General features: G+C 40.7%; 1 long non-coding RNA gene across 1 annotated transcript; it reads left to right on the top strand.

Moving 5' to 3' along the window:
- Window positions 1-589: 589 nt before the first annotated feature.
- LOC134156487 (uncharacterized) lies at window positions 590-3,322 on the top strand. Its single transcript, XR_009961927.1, has 2 exons — window positions 590-878; window positions 1,640-3,322. It is a non-coding gene; the product is annotated as an uncharacterized LOC134156487 (long non-coding RNA).
- The last annotated feature ends 14,927 nt before the right edge of the window (window positions 3,323-18,249 follow it).

Below are 18,249 nucleotides of genomic sequence, written 5' to 3' on the forward strand. Positions count from 1 at the left end.
AAAAAATAGCCAGTGTAAAATTTTGAAAGACATTCTTACTGCAAACATAGCTAAGTTCATACACAGATATTTTTCAACAAAACTCCTAATGCTTAATTTTTGTGATTTTGTCCAGCAGGTACCAAATGCTGCAGCCATCACAAATACCTGTGTAATATTGATCTCATGTTTCTGAGGATTTCACGAGCCCTAAGAACAAACCCCGTGTATATGGACTCTGGTCCCCTTTGGAAAGCTGGGAAGAACTGAAAGCTGGGAAGAATTTCATACAGGTGCACAATCTGTTTACATTTTTTTAAAAACACTACACAGCATGCTTAAAGAGTGACAGCATCACAGTAGAGTGTTTTAAAAAGTAGTTAAGGTAGTTACAGAGGAGGGATCATTCTACATCAAGCTGATCAAGTTACAAAACCATGTCTGTAAATCCTCAACATGTTTGTCTATGACATTTTTGTTTCCAAGTGTTCTAAACTCTCTCACATCCTTGTATCTAAGCTCTAAGAAGAGTTAGGCTTACTATGTGAAATAAAAGTATTTTCAGACCATAGCAAGCTTTTCTCTCCAGTTTAAGACTTATAGTGTCTTTGCTGGTAGGTATGCTCCTATTCCAAGCCCTGTGAGGCTTCTGGAAAGCTGACAATACTGTTTTCTTTTGCTGGATGAGGAGCCAGCTCAGAAGGGGTTAAGTGGCTGGAGACCAGCTGGGCCCTGTTAATCTGCAGGGACCAGCTGCTTTGTATAAAAAGGAAGACAAGAAACAGAGCGGCTAGTGCTGAGGGAAAGCTGAGGGTATTGAATTGCTTATGTTCTGGAAAGAGGGAGTGAACACTTGCATGTTCAGCTTTTTGGTGTGCTGGAAAATGAAGAAGAGCTCCGTAGGTATTTCAGTTTGGTTGGGACGCTGCTATTGCTTGTGGTGATTGACAGCCCACCCAGGATACTAGCATTTAGTTCTCAGGCACTCCTAAAAAGGTGTCTCTGTAGGGTAAAAGCTGGTAACTGAGCAAACCAGGTGTAATAAGCTACAAACTAGCTTTTATTTAATTTGAAAGATGAAAAAAGAGCAGTTGAGGTTTTGGTGCCTTTTGGATTCCTAATGCAAGAGCCAGTGACCTCTCTTTTTGCTGTCCCAGGAAGCTGTCAGACAAATGCAACTTGTATTTCTCAGAAGTGACAAAGACCTTTCTCTACCTCAGTTTGCACTGGTGCAATGATTGTACTTGCATAACTGTCACTCCCTATAACACTTGCCTGTGACAAATATGCTGTAGAAGGAAAATCCCTCAATTATTTTTTATTAATTCTTTTCTTTAAATATTAACTTTGAAAGATTTTGCTTATCTGGCTGTAGCTGCTTTGAATGAAAAACTCTATAAGCACAAGTTGAATTGCATAATACTCTGTACAGAGCTATTAAAATTTATTTAGTGATTCCATTAGAAATCTGCTGTTGAGCAAGGCAGAGCATATGGAGAGAAGTTGGTGAAAACCTGATTAAACATTTATATGGAGCATATTTTGATTTAACTTGCATAAATAATTCATTATTTTTGTTTTCTTGTTTTCTTTCTTTCAAAACTACCCTTTCTACACCTGCTGCACTAAAAATAACACTCCCGTATCTGCACTGAAGAAGTAGTGGGAGTGAGTGGGTATACTGCACCTACCAATCTGCAGTGGAGGATACCCTCTCACAGGTTTGACAGAGCTATATCCTTTTGAGAAACAAAATACTTCTTTTCCTATAAAATCTGCAGCAGTTTTCTTTTGTCCTTACAAATAGTAGAGATGTTCCAAGGACAGTAATTATTATGCAGAAGTTAAGTTGTGCTAGGAGTCTAGATCAATAGGAGAATTTCCCCAAAGCTAATGGGAATTGCAGCTCACATATCAGATGACTGATCTATTTTCTAAACTGGGTAACAGTTTTAAAGGGAGATTTGTTTCTGAACTTTGCCAAAGTCTGGGTTTAATATTGTAGTTCAGCCTCAGTTTTTGTACTCTGTTGGGATTCAAAGTCTGATTTGCAATAACACTAAAGGTCTTTTATGGCTTCTTGGTATTAATAATGTGGTATAAAGAGGGTCTAAATCCTACTTTAAGGCCCCCTCTTGCCACTAAATATATGAGGGAATTCAAGCTTCTTCTTAAAGAGTTGATCTGAGTGAGCATTCAGGTGCCCCAAAGCATGGATTTTTCTCTGAAACTCCTGAGAGCAAGGTATTTCACAAAAACTGCTTCTCTTTTCCCTCCCACTGAGTTTCAGAGTTCAAACACTGGCAATTTCCAGTACCATCTCTTCTTCTCTCCTTGTTACAAGTAGGGTTTCATTACCTGCTGAACAACCAGTATCCGCTTTCCAGCATCAGCATTGTCCAGAGATCCTTTCTCTGACTGCCATCACTCATTACAGCAACACGCCGCTCTTTCATGGCAGCCCAACAGATCGCAGAAACATGGGGCTCTGGATCATTACCAGGGAACAGAGTCACTTTGGGGTCATTATCAGAGAAAAGTGTCACTTTTCTTCTTTTTTGTTTTTTTTTTTTTCTTTTTCTTTACAAATAACATTTCCTCTCCAGCTCTGCATGGCGGCAGTTGTCTTCTGAATCCCATCTGACTTCTGCAATATAGCGGTTTCGACTGATATGGTTCAGCAGGGAATTAAATTATGAGATGTTGCTGGAAAGAAGCTGCTGAAGTCTTTTGAAACAAAAATATCTCCTGGATGGAACATGCTAAGTCAAGTCCTGAAGGGCCTTATGAAACTGTTCAGATAAAAGCTTCTGATAGTGTGCGTTTGCCAATATATTAATCATAATGCGGTGAAGCAAAAATCCACCCCAAACTATGAGAGGCTCTGCAGAGTAATTCCTCTAATATTTTAGCCAGTCTATGGACTGATGCTTTTGGCTTATACGAAAGCAGACTTTCTGTTAGACTGCAAAAGTGATCTCTAATGAAAGATAACACCCTTGGCCTGTGGTTTTGGCAGTTATATCTCATTTCTGTACACTTTTCAGTCCAGTGAGAAGAGCTTAGTGTTGCAAACCTGTACTTGAGCAGTCCTTGCAGCACATTGTGTGTAGGGAGAGCGCACAGGTAGTGCTCAACCAGGTTCGCATGCACCAAGAGCTGCTTGGTGCCATAGAAGCAGCGAGCATGTGGGGGAAGCTATGTTGGTTTGTGAATTTCATTAAAAATCTGAGATGTCTATGCACGCAGCCTTATTCACAGTTTTTTCTGTATTGTGATTTTAGGATATAACAAGGTGTTAACAAGAAAAACATGTTTTCATTAAAGCTGTATACAAAATGTATCTTTGCCCTGAGCCCTTCTGTGTGTTTATTTTTCTGAAACAGTCTGTTACTTAAAGAAACAAACAAAAACTGAAGCAGGGGAAGAAACTTTTTCCTTTCTGTGTGAAGGTCCATTTCCACCCCTCCTTTCATTTCCGGCCACTGAGAGTCCTGAGCTGCCAGGTGGACTGGGCTGGCCCAGGTGAGTACCACACCTCACCTGTTGAGCTTATTTAGTTAAGCTGTTGTAAGCATTTGCTCTGTTTTCTTTCTCAAAGTGAAAACACTGTAAAAATAATAGCTGCTGTAAAGACTCCATTAAACACTTTCTAAAAGGTTACAATTTGCAGCTGTGAGGTCACTGCCCTCTGATTATATTGCAGCAGTGAAGCAAGATGCCTTTCCCCCAGTCACCCTCTGCGGAGGCTGGGAAAGCATTGCCTTTGCCTTGCCCAGTGTGCTGGGGGCATTGGGGCTTCAGGATATCAAGTGCTGTCCGGGTGTCAGGGAGGGGATGAGACTTGAGTTGCAGGGGGCGCCTAATGCCAGGCTTCATTCCCTTGTTGTGTGCAGTTGGGATTGGTTATCCATGCATCCCATCAGTGCCTGTCCATGGGTGGTGGGCAGTGGCAGGGAAGGGAAGCTCACTGTTAAGGGTGGGTAATAAGCAGGAGGGGACAACTGAAGATGAGAAGATGACATACAAAACTACCAAAACTGTAATACTTGTAGGAGATCAAGACAAGGAGTGGTTGGGGGGGGGGGGGGGGGGAGAAAAGGGAATGAAAACTGGAAGCTTCAGTAATTTTAATAATTAATTTATTGAAACAGCAAGGGGGTCCAGGTAGGTACAGACCTAGGTAAGGAAAGCATTAACTGGACCAGGCTGGAGCTCATGAAGAATCATCTAAACACCTGTCAATGGGGAATGGGGGTTTTCTTTCTGCTGAGCACACAACCTGTGATGGGTAAGCCCTTAACCTTCCTCACTGCTGAATCTTCCTTGGCTGCCTCCCTCCTCACCCATACAGGTGAAACTGCAACAGAAACGGGCTCCTGATCCAATGCATTTGGGACTTGAAATGGGAGCTGTCAGCTTGTGAGAAAAGAATAAGTTTGGACCCAAGGATGTGATGCTTGTTGCTGTTCATATTTGTACGTCTGTACCTACAACTGTGCACAAATTCACTTTTATGATGTGACAGCAGATGAGACAGCCTGTTTCATCCTATAATCCCAAAGCATTAAGAATCCTTCTGGCATATATGCTGTGTTTAGTCTGCTACAGGAAGGATTTCCCCTTTTTTCATTATTTTTTAGAAGTAGGTAGAATTTGGGCAGACCTTCCCATTCTGTCCTCAGGTTTAGAATCCTTTTTGCTGTTGTAAGCAAGCATGGGGAGGCAGTGGTTGTTTTGCGCCAGGGTATTTCTCAGATTTTAGAAGCAGACAGCTAAAATCATGCTAGGTTTTAAAAAAGAAACAAACATCAAATCACTCAATTAAAGCATGAGGACTGACTAGTGAAACCAAACAGGCACTCTGGGACAGATCATCACTTAGTCGTGTTTTCATGTCAGACCCAGTGGAGATACAGCGTCACTGGGGAGCCTCTCTATCATTTGGATAGCACAGGTGGAGCTGTGTGCTTTTCAGATTTAATGGGCCCTGTGTCCTGGGTTCACATTCCACCAAGTCTAATTTATAGGAAGAAGGGTAAGAGCAGGCAGTTATGTGCTGGATCAGTTGGGTGAGGACTACAAGTATTAGTCCTCTATGCTAACAGGACCCTGGGTTTGTTTGGTCACTACCCCTCCAGCTTCTAGCTATCATGTTTTTTACTTCCAAAGCATAGACCTATAGCTTGAGAGAAGCAATGAACAGCCTTTGGGGACAATATGGTCCTTGTGGAACTAGCTGGAGTTGGGAGAGCTGCACTTTCCATCTCAGCCAAGATACTAATCCTGGCAGGAGTTTTACACTTAATTTGAAAATAAGTTTAGTGCTTGCATTTTTGCCTACACTACCAGTATGGGGAGAGAAAGAAAAGGAAGAGTTGTTGCCAAGTAACTCTTGTAACTGGGCACATGAAAAGTAAGTTTAATCCACGCTTAGTTTAGCTGGCAACTGTCCTTGTCACCTGCTGGAAGGTGCTTAATGAATACAAGGAAAAGAGCAGTCTCTTGTACCTGCTTCATGCAAAGAGAGAGACAGAGAACCAAAGGGTATGTTATTGGTCCCATCTGAAATGTGTGGGTTGAAACTGCATAAAATTTAAACCATTCGGTGTGCATGATGTTCCTTGCACTTGAGGAGACACTGTGCTACATTACTATATTGCACCTATTTTTTCAGATCCATTAGCACTGCACTTTCTTGGAATGTTTTATTCAAGAATTGAGGGAATACTTTGCTTTGTATTTATTACTTAACCTTGATATTCAGAATCTTTATTGCTTAGCCTTAGGAAACCAGATTGGTTATACCTTCTACAAGTAGGTAGCTGCAACGTGGGAGGCACACAGCTGTCGTCAGTCTGTCTGTCTGCACAGGGCTCTAGCACTATTAAAGCTCTCAGATCTTTCCCCCCACGCCAGCTTGGCGCAGGAGTAATGGGAGTGTATGATGATGCTACTCCTCCTTCTCCCTGCACCAGAAAAAGCAGAACGATTGAGTTTTCCTCAGGACAACTGAACCATTACTTAGGCCATTGGTTTTTTGTGCCCCAATTGGATATGTATAAAAAAGTCTTTACAGAGAAATTATTGATGCTGTTTGAGCCCAGACATTGCTTTACTATTATTTACAAGACTGCAGATGTCTTTTTGCACCTGACAGTAATCAGTGCTATAACAGAGAAGGGTCCGCTCTTGCCAACATCTGTAAGAGCTCTACTACGATGTCAGAAGAAGCTGGTTTAGACTGACAGGAGCAGATTTTCTGCCTGACTTTGCTTATTTTGTGCCCAATGGATCTTTTCGCTTTTCCTCTTCACGCTCAATTTTGTACTGGATAAATTATAACAGGCAGAGACTGGGAGAGCCAATGTGAAGTACGATGAACCCTCAGCTGATGCTGGCTCTGGGAACCACTGGCAGCCAGTATGTGGTGGAGAAGCAGAGAGCCTGTTCCCAGATGTGCCCACAGGACATCCCACAGATGAGAACCTATTTGAGGGGGATAGAAAAGGCAGTACGGCCTATGGTCCTTAAAACGTCAGTTCAAAGTACTCATGTAAAGCTTTACTGCAAATAAGAGGCTTTGTTAACTTCTGCAGTACATTTGCTATCTGGGGAGAAAATTCAGCCTGAGAGTGTAGTTCCTTTTGCCTAATATCAACCAAGTAAAATGAGAGCATTAATAATGTAGGTACCTAATCTGGCTCCTGTTTATACTGTTCCCTGGATTGACAGACATAGACACCTGCAGCAGTAACTAATTCCTTAAAATGTATAAGAATCATAGAATAGGGCCATAGAATAGTTAGGGTTGGAAAGGACCTTAAGATCATCTAGTTCCAACACCCCTGCCATGGGCAGGGACACCTCACACTAAACCATGTCACCCAAGGCCTCGTCCAACCTGGCCTTGAACACTGCCAGGGATGGAGCATTCACAACCTCCCTAGGCAACCCATTCCAGTGCCTCACCACCCTCACAGGAGAGAATTTCCTCCTTATATCCAATCTAAACTTCCCCTGTTTAAGTTTGAACCCGTTACCCCTTGTCCTATCACTACAGTCCCTGATGAAGAGTCCCTCCCCAGCATCTCTAAGGGCCCCCTTCAGATACTGGAAGGCTGCTATGAGGTCTCCACGCAGCCTTCTCTTCTCCAGGCTGAACAGCCCCAACTTTCTCAGCCTGTCTTCATACAGGAGGTGCTCCAGTCCCCTGATCATCCTCGTGGCCCTTCTCTGGACTTGTTCCAACAGTTCCATGTCCTTTTTATGTTGAGGACACCAGAACTGCACACAATACTCCAGGTGAGGTCTCACAAGAGCAGAGCAGAGAGGCAGGATCACCTCCTTCGACCTGCTGGTCATGTTCCTTTTGATGCAGCCCAGGATACGGTTGGCTTTCTGGGCTGCGAGCTCACACTAACCCTGCTGCACTTCATTCTAGTTGGGATGCAACACTCCTGAGCTTGTAGCAGGTGATCCTTGAAAATCAACCAAGAGTCTTGGGCCCCCCTGCCCTCTAGGGCTGTATCCCATGGAACCTTCCTAAGCAGGTTCCTGAAGAGGCCAAAATCTGCTCTTTTGAAGTCCCGGGCAGTGAGCTTGCTGCACGCTCTTCTCACTGTCCTGAGGATCTCAAATTCAACCATCTCGTGATTGCTGCATCCAAGGCTGCCCTGGAGCGCCACATTTCCAACGAGCTGTTGGTGAGCACGAGGTCAAGCATGGCACCTCTCCGTGTCGGCTCCTCTATTACTATTATTATTATAAGACCTCTGAAGTTGTCTGAAAGACAGCCCACTCAGTAGACTGGAGTGGATGGACTATACCTTTAACCAGTTGAGCTGAATCCTGCTTTTAGAGCATATCTCAATACAGAATGTGTCCAGTGCAGTTAATAATCTCTTCTCCTGGCTTTCTTCTTTATCACTACCTTTCTCTCAGAATATTTTGAGAACAAAATTGCTTACAAAAAAAGGATAGCAAATGTTGGTAATGAGACTATAAGGCCTGGGCAGGAAGTAGCCTAGCAGCACTGCCCATGTGGAGGTACATCCAGTAGCTCCCAGACTGATCCAGATATCACTTCTGAGCTTGGCCCATCATCCTGGTTTTGGCTGGGAAACCATGACACCCATCAGCATCTATTAGTGCTGTGCCAAACTGTGCTGGCTGCTTTGAGCTGGCTGGGAAGGAACAGTTCAGTCATCCTCCATGAGATTTCTTTTCTTTTATTTGAATGCCTGAAAGTGAGCATCTTCATATATCCCGTCTTAAAATATACCTTGTTTACATGAAATGCCTGCCATTTGTATTGAAAAGTCTGACTATTTCAAACCAAGCTGGTTTTTTAATTGATACAATTTTTCAATAGATTTTTCTGACAACGCTTTCTAGAATTCAAAATAAAACATAAATCCTTCTTGTGTGTTGTTTTTTTCCCTTGTCTTTGGCAATCTTTGCTCCTATATCCTTTCATTAGATAGAGAACTAATGACAAACATTCAATGCATGTCTAAAAATAAAACATTTTATTGTTCTCTTCTGCAAGTATAACCAACATTTCTTCCTAATCAACTAAATAAATGACATTTGTTTCAGGAATTATTACTAGGGCAATTTCCACACACTGCTTGTTACAAATAGTCTAACCCAATGCCTACAATTAAAATAAATCAAGCCAGCTGAGAAGGTTCAAATACATGACACAAACTTGACTAAATAACAACATAACATAAAGGGATGCTGTATTGCCTCCATGATAATAGTTGCAAAGGCTTCGCTATGCAAAATGCAAAAGACCGCTTTTCTGTATGCTGCCATATGTCCACTGCAATTTGTGGACATATGGACGTAGGACTCTCTCATGTGTAATGTATATCACACAGACAAAAATAAAACAGGAGCAAAGGGCTAATATCATGAACACTGTTTAGAGGACAAATTAAAATGTTTGTTGTGGCAAAAACATGGGTGTACTAATTAATAGCTCTAGATTGCTTACTGGCACTGGCTGCCACAGCCTCAGATATTTGATAGGTTTCAATAAAAGACAAAGCTGCATGAAACTAAATATGTGACTTTAAATGCAGTTGCTTAGATAAGGTCTCCTTTTAGGGAAAATGCTTTGCCTGATCTTTTAAATTGCAGTTTACAGTGAGAATTAATGTATCTGCAAAATTACTTATAATGCTGCTGCCCTTATTGCATTCTACTGTTGCTCACTGGATGTGAAAGTGGGGTTTGAAATAAACAGGAGGAAAATGAAAGCTCACAAGAAGTTTTCATATTGATGAAAACATTTGGAACATAAGTTTTATTTCCTAGCCAACGAGAAAGTGATAATGTACATTGAGTGATACGTGCATGTTGTGCTTTCCTTTCTCTCAAAGACAGGAGCTGCCTGTTAAATATTGCCTTGCCAGCAATCAAAATGGTATAGGCTTAACCCTCGTCTCCTTGAGAATCCAGGGAGGTGATATAGATCAAAACTGGTGCTCTCTTTTCTTAGCAAAGCCAGCTGTTTTTATCCTCTTGCTAACAGCTGCAGGCTAAAGAAAAGGTAAGTTAAGACTACCTGGCACCTAGAAAGAACGGCAAACATGTTTATAAATTAAAAATGAGTAGTGTCTTTGAATGTATTACTTTGCTGTACTATCTTGAAGATTAATTTTACATTTGCTTTGCAAAGGGGACTGATGAATGACATCAGGTTAGGGAAGGACAAAAGGATTTTTATGGTAGATAGAAGCTGGACCCTGAATATTAAGAACAGGAGTGAAATCAGCAGCTAATGTGCACATAGCAACTTGCTTCCATAGGAGAGACACCAATTTCTCCCCCAGAGAGATTAATCTCCCCATACATGAGTCATTCAAGCATGAAGAAATATTCTTTGGACATGGTGCACCAAATGGAAGCGCATACATCAGACAATGATGGTGTATTATATTGAGATGTTTATAGGACTGGGACATGCCAGCTGGGATGTACAGCTTTAAGGGAATATAAAAAAAAAAAAAAGAAAATTAAGGTGGATTTGCAGAGAAAATCAATCAGCCAACACTGTAAATGGGAATACATTTACTTCTCCCTTTATATGTATTTCCAAAGAAGAGGGGAGAGAGTCCATTCTTATGGAAAATATTTACTCAAATTTGTATCTGTGCTTTTTTCAGTTACACATCCCAATATTCTTGACAAAATGATAGGATTGCTGCCCCTTGTGAGTGCTTTACAAGTGGGAGCACGCTCTTGTCCAGCCTCACATCAATTACTATAGCTCAGATTCTTTCTGATATTGTTATGTTAATAACGGCCATAGTGACAGGTTTGACAATTCCTGCAAAGGCCTTGAAAAAATGGCAATCTGTCAAGGTTTCCAGAGTACATTTTGGAGAGTGGGTCAACAAGTGTTCAGAAACATGAACTGTTAACTTTTAAACTGGAGATGGAAAGAGGAGCAATTGTAGGTTTTCCTCCTTCTATTGGGGATGACTTTTTGTCAGCATGCAGCCAAGCAAATGCTGCTGGGGTCTCTGCAATGCACAGCCTGCCTGACTTCTGTCAAGTGATGTAAACCTATGTGTTTATTATTAAAAAACAATTGACTTATAAATTTTCACCTACAAGTCAACACAAAGGCAAATACTGCCCAGTGGCCATGTTTTTTCAATTTGACAAAATTCCCTTCATCAGAGCTTCCCTGGAATGACAGCCCTGGAAGGAAAGACCATTAGTTAAAGGAAGCTCTCTCTCAAACCAATGGCAGCACGTCAAGTGCACTTCCTAATTCTGTTAGTAAGTATATAGATGCACTAAGTAAATTGCTATTAATTATTCTGCGCATAATTAACTTCTGCACTTAGGTAGTATTCTTCCTTATGTAGGCAGACAAACGTCTTGATAAGCCGAGTGATACAGTTCACAAAATATGACATTCAAAGGCTTTCCGAAACCCATAGAGGGCAAATGTACTCTGGAGTTATGGCTCCATCAGTGAGGAGTTCACTTTAGAAGGGGCAGGAAGGTGGCTGTGTGCTTACACATGTAAAACAACATTGTGGGGGCTCAAGACTCACAGGTACTCCCAGGAACATACCTTGTCCTGGGTTCAGCAGTAGCAGTCATTTTCCTCCTTCTTGGTAGCTGTTGCAGTGCAGTGTTTTGACTTTCAGCCTGGGAACAGAGCTGATAACACTGATGTCTTGGTTTGGCCAAGGACTTTGTGAGCCTCATGCTCTGCCAGGGAGGAGGGGAAGCCGGGAGGAAGCAGAGACAGGACACCTGACCCAAACTGACCAAAGAGGTATTCCACAGCGCATCATTCCCAGGATGTAACTGGGAAGTACCCGGAAGGGCTAGGACTGCAGGGTTGGAGGAGATATCAGTCGGTGCTTGGTCGGGCTGGGGGGGGCAAGTTATCAGTCGGCTGGTGCTGAGGTGTTGTATTCTCTTCCCTTGTTATTTCCTTTATCATTGTTATTATTGGTGGTAGCAGTAGTGATTTGTGTTATACCTTAGTTACTAAACTGTTCTTATCTCAACCCATGGGAGTTGCATTCTTTTCGATTCTCCTATCCGTCCCTCTGGGAGTAGGGGGAGGGCAAGAAGGGGGGGAGTGAATGAACAAGCTGTCTGCCTGGGTTTGAACCATGACACACATGTACTCTGCTCTGGAGTGCACAGCTGTAAGACTGGAAGGGGAGATATAAAACCATGTACAATCTGCTTCTTAGTTTCTGCAGTTCACCTGTGGCCACTTCAGTAGTTCGTATTTCTACTTTTCTCTAACTAGTTTCTGGTTCTTTTTTTTTTCCTGCACTACAGGGAACATTAGAAGTATTCGTCAGAGTATACTTGTACCTGCCTTTGGGGTAAGGATTTTCCTAAGCCAACATCTCTGTGAGAGGGACTGGCTTAGATTTTGTGATCCAACCTGAAGAAAGGCAAGGGCCTTCCTTTGCAGCACTTGAATCTCTTTAAATTGAGTGCCAGCACAGCCCGTAGGATAAAATACAATGCCTGAGGTGTTACTCTACACTCACCCACAGCTCTGTCAGCCTCCTGCAGTTCACAGTCCAGCCCAGCTTCCTATAAGATTTCTGCCCTGAAGGTGTAGCATGAGGTGGGCATCCAGTAAGCTTATACACAGCTGGAATAACTGCTTTCACTCCCAGGCCTTGTGATTCCTGATAGAGTAGGAATATCAAATCAAAAACAAATCAGCCCTCCACAAAGTTACATTTTAGTAAAAACAAAAAAGACTGAAAATGACAAAATACTGATCAAACTTTTCCAAGACTGTCCTTTTCACTTCTTGTCATCCTCTCTAACAGACTTGTTCTTCCATGCAAAAAAAATAGTATACTGGAATATTTTTGCATGCTATCTGCAGTCTTCCAGACTTGAGGTTGTGCATGTTTACCTTGCAAAATACCATCTTTTCATGTCATAAAAATTTCTAGTGTTAAATAGTGTCTATCAGACAAGCTTCCTGCTTAGGGTATTTAACTCTATTTCATTTCCCTGGCAGGAAATCTGGATTCTAAGAATATTTAAAAGTATGCTTTAATGGATGGTTGTGAAACATTTTCAATTTTAAATTCCACTTACCTACATCAGGAAAACTGATGTGTTTTTTCAATAAAATATTTCATTTTAAATTCATTCGTGCTTCAGAAACACATTATATTTTGATACATGATATACAGTGAGGAGAAATCATACATATTTTATGTGCAACACATTGAATTTGTAATATGTGTCTGATAATGACTTTGTACTAAGCTCCTATTCCTCTACAGTTGCAATGTAATTGCTGTCCTGAGCTAGACAGAGTCTGCTTTAGTGCTACTTACTTGCTTATACATTTGTGGGAAAACTATAAATCTGATTTGAGTCTCTGATGAGACTTTCATACACTGAGGAGAAAAATGATACATCATGATAAAATAGAATACAAGACTTGCTTTCTTCTGGATTCTTGTCTTTTAGTGGTTGGAGACTTTGTTAAGGCTTAAGTACTTTTTGTGTATGTTTTGTTTTAGATATATTAGGGAAAGTTTTTGACTAAACATGGCAGGCTTTTTTAATGATTTAAGCAGACTGAGTTGGAACAAATACTCATGATGCCATAAGGAGAACTAATTATTAGATTTAGAGGTTTATGTATGTATATTTTCATATGTATCTGTAAAAACATAAGGGAATAAATGTAATGGACGTCTGATATCCTCTGCAAGTCCTGCATGAAATAAAAGCTTAGCAAGAGCATGGAGGTAGGACAAGGCTATGTACAGTGTCAGGAAAAATGAGACTGAGAGCTAAGAGTTATTCATTTTCCCACAAGATGGTTCTGACTTCTCGCCAGAAGGTCAGCATCTGATAAAGTATTTTACACTGGTGCCTTTCTTTTTTTTCCATGATCCTTAGGAAAGCGAAGCATGTGGACTTAAGCTGGCAGAGGACAGCCATAGATTTCAATTTCAGCATAACACCACTGAGAGTGGCAGATAGCTAATATTTTCACTTGTTAAATAATAGACAAAGTCTTTCTTAGTGCTTTGCAATAATAGTGGTGTTATTTTTATGGCACATTTTTAGAATGAAAAAGGAAATCCTCTTATTTCAAAATGCAACATCAAAACATGATCTTATTAACATCTTCAAAGAGAGTGAGTAGCTCATCTCCCCTCTTTTCCTCTCCTCTTCCTCTCAGTTCTCAGCTTCTAGTCAACAAAAAGAAGCTCTCTTTAAGAAACACATCTCTTCCAGCACAGAGATCCATCACAGCTGGACTACATTACAGCCATTACGGACAGGATGTCACTGTACGTTTTCTCTGTATTACTGGAAGCACACATACAAGCATTTCCCTCAATCAGAGCCTATGGTCTAGAAAACAGGGATTTTTTTTACTTGTATCTCCTCCTCCTGAGATTTAGTAAACTCTTCACAGGGACTGGCATGAACAAGGGACCTCCTCCAAACTACTTGCTTAAAAAGTGGGAGAAAATATATCCTGAGTGATCTGAGAATCAGGTCCCATCTGGGATGTCATCAGTCGATGGTTTCCAGGTCTATCCTTGAAGACGATTCAGACAGACACCAGGCATTCCTGGGCTACCCAACTAAGGGAGTCAATAAATTGGTGCAGAGCAGGAGGTTGTGATGACTACTATCTAAATACTGTCTTTTGCATTTAAATGAAGATGAATGAAGCTGTGGATTATTCTTCATGTAAATTTGAAGCATTCCTAGAATACCAGGGCTCTGATTCTTAAGTACTGATGCTGCTGTAATATTACTGAATACCATCACCCCTTATTTCTCTTTGCTTGCTCAAACTGACCACCTGCATCATTCCTGGTCAGTTGCCCTTTCTTCTGAGTGGTTTTTGTGCAGATACCTGCACACAAGCATCCTTCATCCTTCTAGATATATAGGCAATTACTAGGAAAAAAAGGAAATGTGTGGAAAACAAGGACTTGTGTTTTCATTGCTTTTCAGTAATTGAATGAGGCAGGCATGTTTTTGTTTTTTTTTTTTCTATAGACACAGGCAGCAGGAACAAATTTTTGCATGAATTTATCAAAGCTGTACCTTGCCTGGTGAGTAAATGAATTCTTTCAGCTTGCTTTTCTAACTAGCGACAGAGCAATCAGCAGTTGAATTGGCGGGGGAACAGTCAGATTACCATAATGGTATGTTAACCTGAAGACTGTCACTAGGCTACAGTGAGCGTCCATGATGAGACCCTGACCTCAAACTAAGCCCCAGCTGTGGCAGAGGTTGTGGTACTTGGCATCGTTCAAGGCCTAAGTGGGAACTTTACACATATGCATGGGCTCCCATGTGGGAACTTCACACAGTGTGCAAGCACCAGCTGATACTCTTTTATCCCAGCCAGAGTTGCTTGGGTGGGAAGTCTAAAGTGCGTGCTGCATGGCTGTTGTCATTTGAGGGGAAGTAACCTTTAAATAAGCCTGAGCTCTGACAGTTCATGAGCGTATAAACTTCAGTGTCATTGCGTATGCAATCCTATGCAATGGCAGGGGTTTTTCCCTCCCAAAACAAACAGGCTGATGTGTATCACAGCTAGCAGAGCCTGGTTTCCTACAGGTGTGGTCTCTGATGTCTAATCAGGAGTTGCTTCTGGCAATGCCTTATCTGTGTTTTCCATGGGAATTCTCTGTGTGGAAAAGAGAGCTCATCCTGAAGCTTCTCCTGCAGTGGGGTCTAAATAGAGTCTTTTCTAGACTAAACAGAGTCCTTTCCCTTTGGCCACCTCAACTCCTGCAAGCTGTTCGAACACAACTTTTTGAAACCCTTATAGCTCTGTCCAATTTGGTTGAAAGCAAGAAGTTCATCCCAACTGTGCGAACACAAAATACATTTCTTTAGGAAATCAATACAATAAAGGGCTTTGGTATCTCCATCCAACCATCAGGTACCAGTCAATCAGACAAACTAACAATAGAAAAACGACCTCAAGAAAAATGCAAATTATTAATAAAATATTTAAAACTTGATTCTTCCTCAGTTTGAAAAGGTGAATTAATGAACACATCAATCAAACCCCTGAAATTCTGAAAACCTTCAATTTACTCTTATTGTAATTGCATGGCAGAAAAATAGCCTTCACCCAGAGATACCTACTAAAATGTAATTAACCTTTTGTTTGTGGAAGAACTTTCTTGGGGAATTTCAGATGCTTATTTGGCGCTCTCAAGGGGTATTGAATCTTTAATAAAGACATCATTTCTCATCAGTGTTCATTTGTTACCAGAGTTAAATGAGTGTTAAGAAAAGTAAAGAATCTAGAGAATATAGCTAAAAACATCTGTTTTCTGCATTGCTCAGATTTCTTCATTCTCTTGGGATGTAACTATCTCACTAGTTCTGCAGCTAACATGCTGTCCTTTAGGATAGTCAAGACCTGGATTTTTAAGATTAAACCGCTTTAAAACAGGCAAAACCCCACCACTCCCTTGATTTTTTGAGGATATGTTGTGTCTTAGGAAAATTTCATTTGTATCTGTTGTAATCATGCACGCAAATACACAGAAACAATGAAGACAAAGACCTTATTTTCTTCTATCCAAGTAACTTTTAAAGTTCTGTAGCTCCAAAAACACATATAGTCTTGACTGTGACCCATTCTGTGGATCCAAGAACAAAGGGAAGCTCTGAGACAATTACACAGAAACATGATGGGAATTCATGGAGCAACAAGCATTAGTGAAGTGCCTACACTAGCCTTTGCAGATTTGTTAGCTAACATGAATTACATGAAAATCAATTAACTTGAGTTAAGAATGCTAATATTGATGAATCTGTAAGAAATCTGGGGGAGGTAAATCAGCAGAGCACTAGTCTCCAATGTATTAAAACCATATTGTATGCACTAGGTGAGAAATATTCTCATGCATACGAATGTCATTTGATTTTAGCTATGGGATGTATAAAAAGGTGATAATGACACATACATACCTTTATAAAGAGATCTACAGGTGAAAGCAAGAAATGTGTTAATAGCTTTACTTTACAGTAAGTAGAATTTATTCTTAGCTGAATGTCTTCGAGGATTCGGCAGGGATATGCTCTGAATAATATACAGGAGGCCTAGTCCAGGCATCTAAAAGCTATTCTTTTATTTGGTTGTTACTAGAGTAACAACAATACATATCAATTTTGATTTTATTATAGTATTTTGGGGATATATTTATAAAGGGATAATATTTGGTTTCTATGTGCATTACAGTGTCATATCATGCATTGTTAGTTTATACTTTGTTATAACACAATATTAAGTAATATAATTTTTCCTATTTTAATGTAGAAACATAAATGTTCATGTTTCTGGAATCAAGCTGTGACACTGGTAGCTTGCAGGAGAAAACAGACACTTTCTTAGTGTCACCCACTTCAGCTGGCCAACCAAGGGTATTATCTGGATACAAAGAATAAAGAACAATGTGCTGTAAACACAGTCAAGAGCTACACTCATGCTCCTTCCTTGGTGCCAAGAGGAGACCACATGGAGAGCTATACTTCAGATCACAGTCTGTGTTTACATGGACAGCAGAGGTGGGCCACTGATGATCTCCACCAAACTTTCCACTGAGTGTTAGCAACCAGCGCCAAGGTTGGGCCTGCCCAAAAGATCCCTGCAAAAGCTTGGCTTGATGATTGAATATACACAGGATATGATAAAGATGCAAAAGTGGTAGGATCAACTGTGGGTGACCTTCAGGTCAACACTTCATTGTTAGCCCAGATGTACCCATTTATCCTGCTTTCCCGTTTTGGGGCACTGTGATCAACTGCACTCGGAGGTGTGGCTGCAGGTTATAACTACGCCTTGGTATTTCATTGCCTGGGTTGGAGTGACAGTTGAGCTTGGCTGTCAGAAAAACACAATACTAGTAATAATTTAAGACCTAATTTTGCAAAACTCCCACTCAACTGAACGAAGACTGATTGTATGAGTGAAGATTTACAGTATTGGTCCTCTGTGACACAGTGATGAAAAAAATCCACTCATCTCCTGAGTTTAATTGTTTCCCAGATGCCTGCTAAACTACACCTTGCAATTCATCATAGTAATTCATTGTCATGCTGCATTATCTAAGTAATAGTGTCAAACGTGCGTCCAAAAGGTGGTAGCTAAAATACGCTGGTAGAACAGGGTATCCTGTGGAGCAGATCAGCTCAGGGCAAGAGACCTACCATAGGGTAGTTGTATTTTGTTAAATCCCTACAAAAACATATATACCTGTTTATAATGCAGTCCTTGTATACCATTTTATGCATTCCTAAATACATCAAACTCCTTCTCTGTTTGCTCAGACAGATCTCCCATTTTTGAAACAAGGCCTGCAATGTATGGGTAAGATGGAATTGGGTTGTTTTTATTCACAGTTCCAGATTTCATACCAGAGTTTCAGGGGATTAGCAAGGTGCCAGCATATATGGATAACAAATTCTTTAACAGCATATTACACGACTGGTTTAATTTCCCAGTTTTAAGTCAGGATTTTATATTTTTTTTTTTTAATTTTCTGTTTCTAGGTACTATGAAAGGTCTTAAAATAATGCTTTCTTATGTTTAATTTTAACTAACGTAATCCCCCCTGGTGAAAGGAAAACTCATTCTCTTTATTAAGTGATCAGTGTGGTTGCATTAGTAGTCAAGTCCCATTCTTTTCAGTGATGAAAATCGCTTAGCTCTGCTGAAAACAAGGTTCAACCTAACATAGACAAGTT

Source organism: Pezoporus occidentalis, unplaced genomic scaffold, assembly GCF_034315485.1.
Source record: "Pezoporus occidentalis ecotype Australia unplaced genomic scaffold, CSIRO_AGI_Poc_V1 ctg87, whole genome shotgun sequence".
NCBI classification, from domain to species: Eukaryota; Metazoa; Chordata; class Aves; order Psittaciformes; family Psittacidae; genus Pezoporus; species Pezoporus occidentalis.